This window comes from Microtus ochrogaster, linkage group LG5 (genome assembly GCF_000317375.1).
Source record: "Microtus ochrogaster isolate Prairie Vole_2 linkage group LG5, MicOch1.0, whole genome shotgun sequence".
NCBI lineage: Eukaryota > Metazoa > Chordata > Mammalia > Rodentia > Cricetidae > Microtus > Microtus ochrogaster.
This window is the reverse complement of record NC_022031.1, coordinates 55,725,020-55,735,259: the sequence shown is the minus strand read 5'-3', so window position 1 is coordinate 55,735,259 and position 10,240 is coordinate 55,725,020. Positions and strand designations below refer to the sequence as shown.

The 10,240-nt window shown below is 48.5% G+C and overlaps 1 protein-coding gene across 2 annotated transcripts in view; it reads right to left on the bottom strand.

The window, feature by feature from the left end:
• Lyn (LYN proto-oncogene, Src family tyrosine kinase) overlaps window positions 1-10,240 on the bottom strand; it is a 108,982-nt gene that overhangs the window by 6,217 nt on the left and 92,525 nt on the right. The window lies entirely within an intron of this gene.

Here is a 10,240-nt window from a genome sequence, read left to right as displayed (position 1 = left end):
CCTCAAGTCCTTTCTAAAATCTCCCCCTAACATCTCTAACGGTAGTAGCTTTAAAAAAGATTTTTTTCACTACGTGTGTGCATATGCGCACATGTGTGCGTGTGTGTTGTGTCTTTGGGCCAGAATGTAAACTTTGAGGGCAGGTGCTCATGGAGATCAGCAGGGGGCATTAGAGTCCCCTGGAGCTGGAGTTACAGGCAGTTGTGAGCTGCCCGACAGGAGCGCTGGGAACTGAACGAGGTCTTAACTGGGTAGCTATTTCTTCAACCCCATGGCAATACTGTTTGTTTTGTTTTTCTTAAATAACAGTATATTTCAACATTTTTTATTTATTTATTTTTTAAAATATTTATTTATTATGTATACAAGATTCTGTCTGTATGTCTGCAGGCCAGAAGAGGGCAACAGACCTCATTACAGATGGTTGTGAGCCACCATGTGGTTGCCGGGAATTGAACTCAGGACCTTAGGAAGAGCAGGCAATGCTCTTAACCTCTGAGCCATCTCTCCAGCCCTCAACATTTTTTAAAGTGTAAAACTATTTTGCCTCTAAAATCTGCCCATGCTGATGGGCAGATGTCATTCTTCAGTGAGGAAACATGTTATGCTCCGGATGTTTCTGTCCCCCAAGTTTATATATTGACACAATGACCCCCAATATTATCCTTAATGTGTTGGTGGTCATAAAGTAATTGTGTCAGGGAGACAGAGCAGACTTGGTGACCTTATATGAAAGGCTGCATAGAGCTTCCTGGTCCCTTCTACCCCAGGCTGCCCTAGCTATTAAGAGGCTGTCTGTGAAGGAGAACTGGCCCATGCCAGTCTCTGAATGTGCTGACGTTTTCTCCTGGCTGTCCCTAGGACTGTGGGAAATAAATGCCTTTTGTCTGAGCCATCCAGTCCATGCTGTTTTGTGGCAGGAACCAGAACTGGGACAAGAGAAATGAAGAATGTGATGTCCCAATACAAGAACACTCATAAGGCGCCAGGAGCAGGATGTGAGCAGCGTGCTGGCTGGCGAGATCCTCTCTGTCAGGCTAAGGCAGGGGTGTGGTTCCAGATCGCCAGAGCCTCCCAGCACAGTCCCTCGGGATGAACGGAGCATACCGACAACCAAGCAAGACCATGGGGGAAGATGAGAATTCAAATAAACAGTAGCAGAGAGAGGAGAAGCGACCACTTAGTGCGCTGGTAGACAACGCGGCACAGCTCCAAAGTCAGCGAAAGGATCATACCGCCAAATCACACAGTCAAGGATAAGGAAGGAAGGATGTGTGCCCGTGTCTGTGTGTGTGTGCGTGCGCGTGTGTGAGAGAAGAGAGAGTTAGAGGAAGCCACCTCCAATCAGGATTATTTCTCACCATAGTGAGCTGATTCTGGCAGATTCTGTGTGGCCTACAGCAGCTCAGTTGGGAGGACCTGACTTCCTCCTCCTCACCTCACTGATGTGAACCCCATCCGAGCCCCTTCCCCCTCCGCTGCTCAGCAAAGGAGGGATTCTTTATCACTCCCTTCTCCTCTGGGCCACATCCCGGTTCCCCTTCCAGGGTCATCCAAGCACACAGGATTTGGCAGCTGCCATTCTTGGGGTCACAAAACCCCGAGAACAGTCAATACGTCCCAGAACTTACTTCAAAGTCTAGTCAACCCAGAACTTCACTCCTGCTGGCCACCAAGGAATGATGTGGGGTTCCCCTCTGTAAGCTGTCAATACCGCTGATTAATAAAGAAGCCACTTTGGGCCTATTGCACACAGAATAGGGCTAGCGAGCAATATGCTTAAATGATTGGCCAAGCAGTGTTTTAATTAATACAGTTTCTGTGTGATCATTTCGGGTCTGGGCGGCCGGGAAATGAACAAGCAGTCTCCGCCAACAAAGGAACACTGTCCAGATGCCTTGACAAGGCTGCCACGGTCCTACACGTCCTCCAGCTTCCTCACCATGACCACTCCCACAGCCTCCTGGCTACCACCCTTGTGCCTGTGCATCTCCACCGTTCCCCATTCTACCTGTGGGCCCATCTCATGTGCCCACTGCCAAGTGCGTGCATCCCTGGGCGCAGCTGACACAGCTCCCCACTTCACCCATGGGTGCAGGCGAGCTGCACATACTCCTCCAGCCAGCTCTAGACACACTTCAAGTGCAATGAATGGCACGGGAACCTGGCCGAGGAAGGCGTTGTACTTATGTGACAATTGGTGAGCACACAAAGCAGAAGTCAGGTGTTGACAACAGGAAAACCTGAGGCTGAGCTGGATAGCAGTGACTGGGTGGCCCCTGCTTTCCCCCACTCTCAACGTCCCTAGGCACTCAGAAGATGCACTCTGATCTGGAAAATATTCAAAACAGCTTCAACAGGAAGTCCACAGAAGGTGGTGAGAACGAGAGTCCTGGTGAGGGCGTGTGGCATGCGTGACTTCCTCTAGAAGACCAGTGGGCCATGGCATAGAGGGCAGAGGGTGATGTAATGAGGGAGGTAGGAGTCAGGCCTTGGTTTTTTTGTTTGCTGGCACACCAGCTTCAACCAGGCTTACTCGGGAGGGCTGCTAAAGCTGGAGCGTGCAGAGCATGCTGGGACTAAGTAGAAAATGAGGGCAAGAAGTTGTCGTCCAACTGGGTAGAATATTTGAGCTTAAGGAGACAGTGAGATGTCTCAATGAAAGGAGCCAGGGGCAGGTTCAAAAGGGACACCAAGGAGCCGGGCGGTGGTGGCGCACGCCTTTAATCCCAGCACTCGGGAGGCAGAGGCAGGCGGATCTCTGTGAGTTCGAGCCTGGTCTACAAGAGCTAGTTCCGGGACAGGCACCAAAGCTACAGAGAAACTTTGTCTCGAAAAACCAAAAAAAAAAAAAAAAAAGGGACACCAAGGGACCAAGCAATTGCATGGTCTCTATGGACACTGTCTGGGCCTCTTTCTAGTACTCCTTCGTAACCAAGCCTTTGTGGAATTTTAGATTACAGAGACCCACCTAGCTCCTGTTCTAATAGTTATATAGAACCTGAGCCAGGCGGGCAAAGGAGCTGGAGCTGGCAGAAACGCCGACTTGGGCTGGAACTGCGGGGAACTGGGAAACCTGTGTGGGACACAGGATCTGAGCAGCAGCACAGGCAGCAAGGGCTCACCTCACCCTCATGCTTGTCCACGGAGTCCCATGCTCAGCTCATCCTAAGAACATTCTAGGAACCTGAAGGAAGGTTCGCATCACACCCAAGCCAGGTACCTGCTGCAAGGGTTTCAAAGCGATTCTCGGAAACAGTGAGTCTTGAATAGGCCTTGCTTACTCGGGCTTTCCATTCTAGTCAGAGAGTTTTGTGGAACTCAACTTCCAGACAGTAGTATGGGTGTGGCTGAGACAAGATTCTGAGCGTAGCTCTAGCTGGGCTGTGTAAATTGTAGCAACCCAGTAAGGTGAAAGGCTATCACACACCATAGCTCCTCTTGTCCAGGCCCCTCTCTCCAGTCCCCATCTCCACTGTCTTGTTCTTTTCTGGCTTCTAAAAACCAAGCAAACAAAACCCTTTAGAATTAAAATAGTCTTGCTTTAGCCAGAGAAAATCTGGCTATGTCTGATAGCACCGGGAAGAAACCAGAGCCAGCTCCCACTGGTCCAGTCTAGGGACGAGGCTCTGGTCATAGGATTCCTTCTCCCTCTTTCAGGACACTTAGCATTCTGCACAGCAGGAAGAACTGTCATAGAAATACATCAAGCTGGGCTGGAGAGATGGTTCAGAGGTTAAGAGTAGTGGCTCCTCTTTCAGAGGTCCCGACTTCAATTCCCAGCAACCACATGGTGGCTCACAGCCATCCATAATGAGATCTGGTGCCCTCCTGCATGTAGGCAGACCACTGTATACATAATAAATCGATGCATTTTTTTCTTAAAAAAAAAAATACATCAAGCCAAGGCATGGCTGTCCCTGGAGATCCTAAGACCAGAAGAGCCCAAGCCCCTCATTTTCTATGTCCCAACACCTTAGAAAAGCCGCTGGTGAGGCAGCTACTGGAGGTCAAGTTTAGTGAGGAAGGATCTGTTGGGCCCAGGAGATGGTCTTGTGGTGTTATTGTTTATGTATATGATAATAGTGGTGGTGATGGTGGTGGTGTTGGTGGTGACAGTGGTGATGGTGATGGTGGTGATGATGGTGATGGTGGTGACAGTGGTGGTGATGGCGATGATGGTGACTGCAGCAGCAGCGGCAGCGGCAGGGGAGTGGTGGCAGTGGTGATATTGATGTAATTGTGATGACAGGTAGTCAGGGAGATGCTAATAATCACCACTCCCTCTGCTACTAATTAAGAACTCATTGTGTTTTACGTCCTTTATGTTTAATTTATGTCTGTCCAGTAGGCAGGTTTTACTCCCACTGAACACATGAAAATGAGCTTAGAGAAGTTAAGGACTCCATAAAACACCAGGGTGAAGGAAGCCGTGGAGGTTCACCCCATGACCTGGACGTCTGTCCAGTATGATGACTGGCACTTGGAAGTATTTATGACCGAAACAAATGCTTCTCTTTCAGTGAAACACACCATAGCCGTGTGCTGCTGTCCTGGGAGGAAGGGCCGAGCTACCAGGCAAGGCAGAGAACTATGAACCACGGGGTCCACACCAGCTGGCACTCTTGGCACAGAAGGTTGTAATGATGCTACCTGGGGTGAAGGACGGCCTTGTCTTGTTAGCTGCTAGACAGACTTGCTGCGTCAGAGTGCGAGCAGAGACACGGCCTCTCCAATGCACCTTAGGATGGAAGAGAGGCTCCAGGGGCTGCCTCACCCAATCCAGTCAGCTGACTCTCCTCAACTGACAGCCGGCCAGCTGAGCACCTTCAGCGCCCATCAGCTAGCTGAGTGGCCTGCGCTTCACAGACAGAGCCCAGAGCAACAGGCCAGAGACAGGAAGTATCGGCCGCTAACGGAAGCCACCCAAGGAGCTGCAGCAGGCAGGAAACACCGCTGCCTCTTCCAAGGAGAGGCTCAGTTTGGGGGGCTGTAGGGTGAGCTGGGTCAGGGCTGGCTCTCAGGCCTTGGTCGGAATCCCAGAGTCCACTATGGACTGCTAGCCTGTCATGTTTTAGTCTATTCGGAGCTACGCGGTTGCTTGGCAACAGGGATCCATTCTGAAAAAATCTATCAAGTGATTTTATTATTGTTCAAGCATCATGTGCTAAACTCACATAAACTAAGGTGGTGACATCATCACAGGTGACATAATCTGTGACCGTAGTTGTATATGCAGCCCTGTGGGTGCCACACCATTATCATGCCGTGTATCACGGCGTGGCTTTTCACACCAAGTGGTCCTTACAGCATGATGGTTCTTGCTATCTCATTTCTCTACAGTTAGCACACACGGAGTCTTATATACACACATAGCCTTATATGTACACACACAGTCTTGCATGTACAAACAGCTTTATATGTACACACACAGCCTGACATATACACACAGGGCCTTACATATACACACACAGCCTTATACATACACACCAGCCCTACATGTTTAAACACATTTATGGTGAGTAGGGTGGGGCGGAGATAAAATATAAACTCCAGAGTCTTTTTACTTTGCAAGTAATTTTCTCCTAGGATACAACTTCAGGAATGTTCAACCAGACTAAAGATTTAGAAGAAACTTGTTTGGACAAGCTCACATACATTTTCCATCCACTAAGTGGAAAATTGATCTTACCATTCCCCAAACAAGGGGTGTCCACTGTGATCTGTCTCATCAGCCCCCTTGACACTGCGGCAGGGTCGGTCTGAGGAAGGCAGCACTGGCCCCTCTCCACCCTGAACACAAGCTTTCTCTCACCACTGCACGCTCTGAGCGCCACGCTGGGGTGTGGAGAACATGGAAGACCCTCAGTGACACACAAGAGGCCTTCTTTATGGAAATTTAACTCCAGCGGGAGAGGTCAATTGTGTCGCAAAGCCAGGCAGAGCCCAAATCATTCTCCTTGCAGGTGGCTTACTTATTCATGATGTTCATTCCCAGGTCTGTTACCTGCCTCCCCCATCACCCCACATGGCGCAGCTTCTAGCTAGGCTCAGTGCATGATGCTCGGGATGCAGGCAGTTCCTCTCCTACCTCGTCCCTTGCATGTTCATGGATGCTGGCTTGGCTGTCACTGAGAAACTTCCCGATGCCTCAGACAGATAACCAAGTGCCTCATGGGTGACCTGGTGTCTCTGCCCGACCTAATTGCTACAGCGTTGGGGAACTTCAGCAAATGGCGGGCAAAAGGTTGTTGTTGGTTATAAGAAGACCCACACTAGAGTCAGCTGACTTGGGGAGAAAGGAATCATGGTACCGCATGAAGGGCTGAATGCCTCTCTACCCTCCTCAGGAAATCCCAGCCTCAGTGAGAAGCCAGGACTGAAAAGGCAGCCTGCCTAGGAACGGGCTGTGAAAATACATCAGTCATTCAAGCAGGCAGCAAGAGACACTAAACATGGGGCCAGCAAAGGGCAGGGGAGAAGAGCTCAGCCACCATGCGGCCTCAGAGGCTCTGCTCTGTGGGGCAAGCTCACCTCCCTTCCTTGTGTGCCACTTGCTTCCTAGGGCTGAGGAAAACGCTCAGATAGTTAACTCCAGGCACCAGGAGCAGAGGGAGCAAGGACAACATCAGTTAAGAGCAAAATGAGCAACTGACATACATCCCAGTCTCTGAAGTGACGTCCCCAGCAGGGAGAAGCATCTAAAGACAAGAGCGGAAAACAGCGAGTTTGCAAATAAACCAAACAAGGACCGAGAGCACAGCATTTGTCTCATGATACCCAATTGCCACAGAGACGACAGATAGTAATAGTCATGATTCCCCACTGGGGACCCTACACTGCAATCTGTAAATGCAGTCGGGGGATCATGCAACGGAAAGCCCATCATTGCTGTGCAATCTTCTTTGTGTGTGTATGGCGGTGGGGGGTGTCAAACCTTCTTGGAAATTTTAGTGTTATTGAGTTACAATATTCAGATTTCCCAAGGAAGAACCAGTTAGAAATCAAATCTGCTTTGCTGTACATGACGGAGGTGATGAGTACAGCTACCATTGAACAGTTTCTCCTCAGCCCAACACCACGCAGCTTCTATCATAGCCGGAACTAGCCAACATGACAGGTTCTGTTCACAGCAAAGAAGAGGAGATGGAGGCTGGAAGTCTGTGCCAAGCGAGGCCAAGATCTGAATCCATGTCCAGAGGGCTCCACGCGAGCACACGGGCTTCCACCTTGAAAAACAGTGCTCACCAAATTGGCAGCACAGACAAAGGAGGGAAGGAGGAAGATGATGATGAGGTAAGCTAAAAGCCAGTCAAGGGGAAGCCTGCCGTCTGGGAGCCTGTCCTCACAGCTGAGGGCGACGGCAGAGAATGGCACACACACCTACGCAAGGGCACTTCTGGGGCTGGTCAGAATGGAACTTGGCCACCAACATACAAGAATCCCAGCTTTCCAAGGGTGGCTCCACCAGGCCACGGATTGTGTTTAAGTTAGTATGTTACCATTAAAAAAAAAAATCACGGGGCTGGAAAGATGGCTCAGTGGTTAAGAGCATTGCCTGCTCTTCCAAAGGTCCTGAGTTCAATTCCCAGCAACCACATGGTGGCTCACAACCATCTGTAATGGGGTCTGGTGCCTTCTTCTAGTCTGCAGGCATACACACAGACAGAATATCATACAAATAAATAAATATAAAAAAAATCACTTTCTTTAGGGGTGGGGAGGAATTGTCAGTTACTTTTCTTAGACTTTCTCTTGTGAGGTCACCCACGTGTGTGTCTACTTAACACTGCAATCAAGTGTGTAAATGAGCGAGAAAAGAACAAGTTCTAGTGCTGGGGACCCGAGCAGATGCACACAAGCAGCTTGGTGGGCTGTTATTGTTAAAATAGAATTACTGTAGACCCCATAAAGTCTTTCTAACGAAGGAGAATTGACTCCCAGAACCGACATAGAAAAGCTTCTAATCCTAGAGCTGGGGAGACAGAGACAGGAGGATCCCTGTGGCTGGCTGGGGAGGCAGAGACAGGAGAACCCCTGTGGCTCACTGGACAGCCAGTTCAGTGAGAGACCCTGTCTCAACAAAAGGTGAACTACTCCTGAGGAATGGTACATGAGGTTTATCTCTAGCCCTTCATACACACATGCACATATACCTGTACATGCCTGCACACACACACACACACACACACACACACACACACACACACACACACAAAACCACTGTAGGGCTTGAGCAAGACTTGCACACTGGTGTTCCGAGAAGCACTGTTCACAGTAGCAGCCCAAATACCCACTGGTGGTTGAGTAGATAAACAAAACGCAGTATGTGCATACCGTGGAGCACTCTTCCGTCAGCAGAAGGTGTTGGGAGCCGGACAAGCCAGTCTCGGAGCAGCCTATGACTATCTGTCCATCGGGTTCCCGCAAGGCACCCATGGCAACGGATTCTCACTTGGCAAGGACCAGGAGATCATGGGACAGTGTAGGAATTTGCAAAATCCCTGAAAGTTCTGTTCTTTCTTGAATATTTTCCCCTAAGATCCAGCAGTTGGCTAATGCTTCTCAGATTTCTTATCTGGAATTATTAATTATAACTCCCAGTCCTAGGAACTTTTCTGACTCATGATAGATAGCTTGATACCTATGAGAAAGCAACACTTTGCACATTGACCGTGTCTCAAAGTTCTGGAGAGGAGAGTAAGGCACACAGACACAGAATAGGGAAAAGGCCTCAGGAATACACACAGCGCTAACTGTTGAAATACAACTGTTGAGTTCCTGGATACTGAGAATATAGAATCAATGATAAGATCTAGTGTATTCTGATGGGAATAATATGTAAATATAATTATTTTACATTAATGTAATGTAAAATATGGGATGATAGGTCCATCTTGACCATACATAGGAGCTTGTACTGGGAGAAGTATGGTCTAGTGAGATAGGAAAAGCCTGCCTTACCAAAGTCTGCCTTTTACAGAGAGATGGATACAGGGGCCCCTCTTGTAGAAAAGGGAACTGTATAAAGGCATTTCTTGCAGACAAGAAAGAACTGTCCAGGTCTGAATATCGTCGTCCTTAAAGCATTGTACCCATGTCTATTACTTTTTAACTTTGTAACCTCAAGTAGCTGCCAGCTGACACCAGTGCTGTAAGAGCAGGATGCGTCTGGCTCGGTATTTAGTTAAGTCTGCAAAAATGCTGAACTCTGTGTCTAGAATAAGATATGTAGGAGGTGGGAAAGTGCATTTGGGGAAGCATAAAGGGGAACAATGGGGACTTTTATAATCATTATGATGTATTTCTTAAAATACTACGTATTTCTTAAAAGTCAAAAATAGGAGCTAATAATAAAGGTATTCATTTAGCCTGGTAGGAAAAACTCTGTTAAACAGTAAATAAAGACGGCTTGAGCTATTCGGGGCCACCTGAGTGCAATCCACTTGGTGGTCGGAATTCCTCCTTGTGCCGATGCCCCTTTCCTGTCTCAGAACCTGAACCTGAGCTAAGGCTAGACCTTGGCAAAAAGGAAAGAGATCTGATCAATGTTACAATGCATATGAACCTTGCAGATATTAATCTAAATGGAACAAGTTAGTTAGGACCTTTAAATTGTTCAGTTCAGAGCTACAGAAAGTAGAGTGGCTAGCAGGCTGGGAAAGGAGTATGTGGCTTGGATGCAGGGTGTCAAATGGAAGATTCAGCATTTTAGAAGTGCTTAATCCCAGAAATTAATAGAGGGGTTAGCACCCTGGGTGACAGGCCGTGTGGAGGCCCCGAACAGCAGGGCAGGACCAAACGGGAACTGTGGAAGAATCTCTTCCCTTTCCCTCAGTTCAGTCTCAAAGGTGCAAATGGGTCAGCGAGATGGTTCACGGGATGAAAGCTCTTCTTCCTTAGACTGAGTTCAACAGTTCAACAACCTGACTTCAATCCTTGGAACGTGCGTGCACACACACACCAGAAGCACACACATACCACACACACCCCACACAAATACCACAAACACACATGGACAGGAGAATCATCTGGAAGTTTCAGGCCTTCTAGCCTGGAGTAAATAGCTTGGTAGGAACAAAAGAGATTCTGTTTCAACAGGGCAGAAGGAGAGAACAGATTCTAGAAAGTTGTCCTCTGACCTCCATACAAATGACGTGGCAAATATGCACCCACAATCTCAATCTCTCTCTCTCTCTCTCTCTCTCTCTCTCTCTCTCTCTCTCTCTCTCTCTCTCTC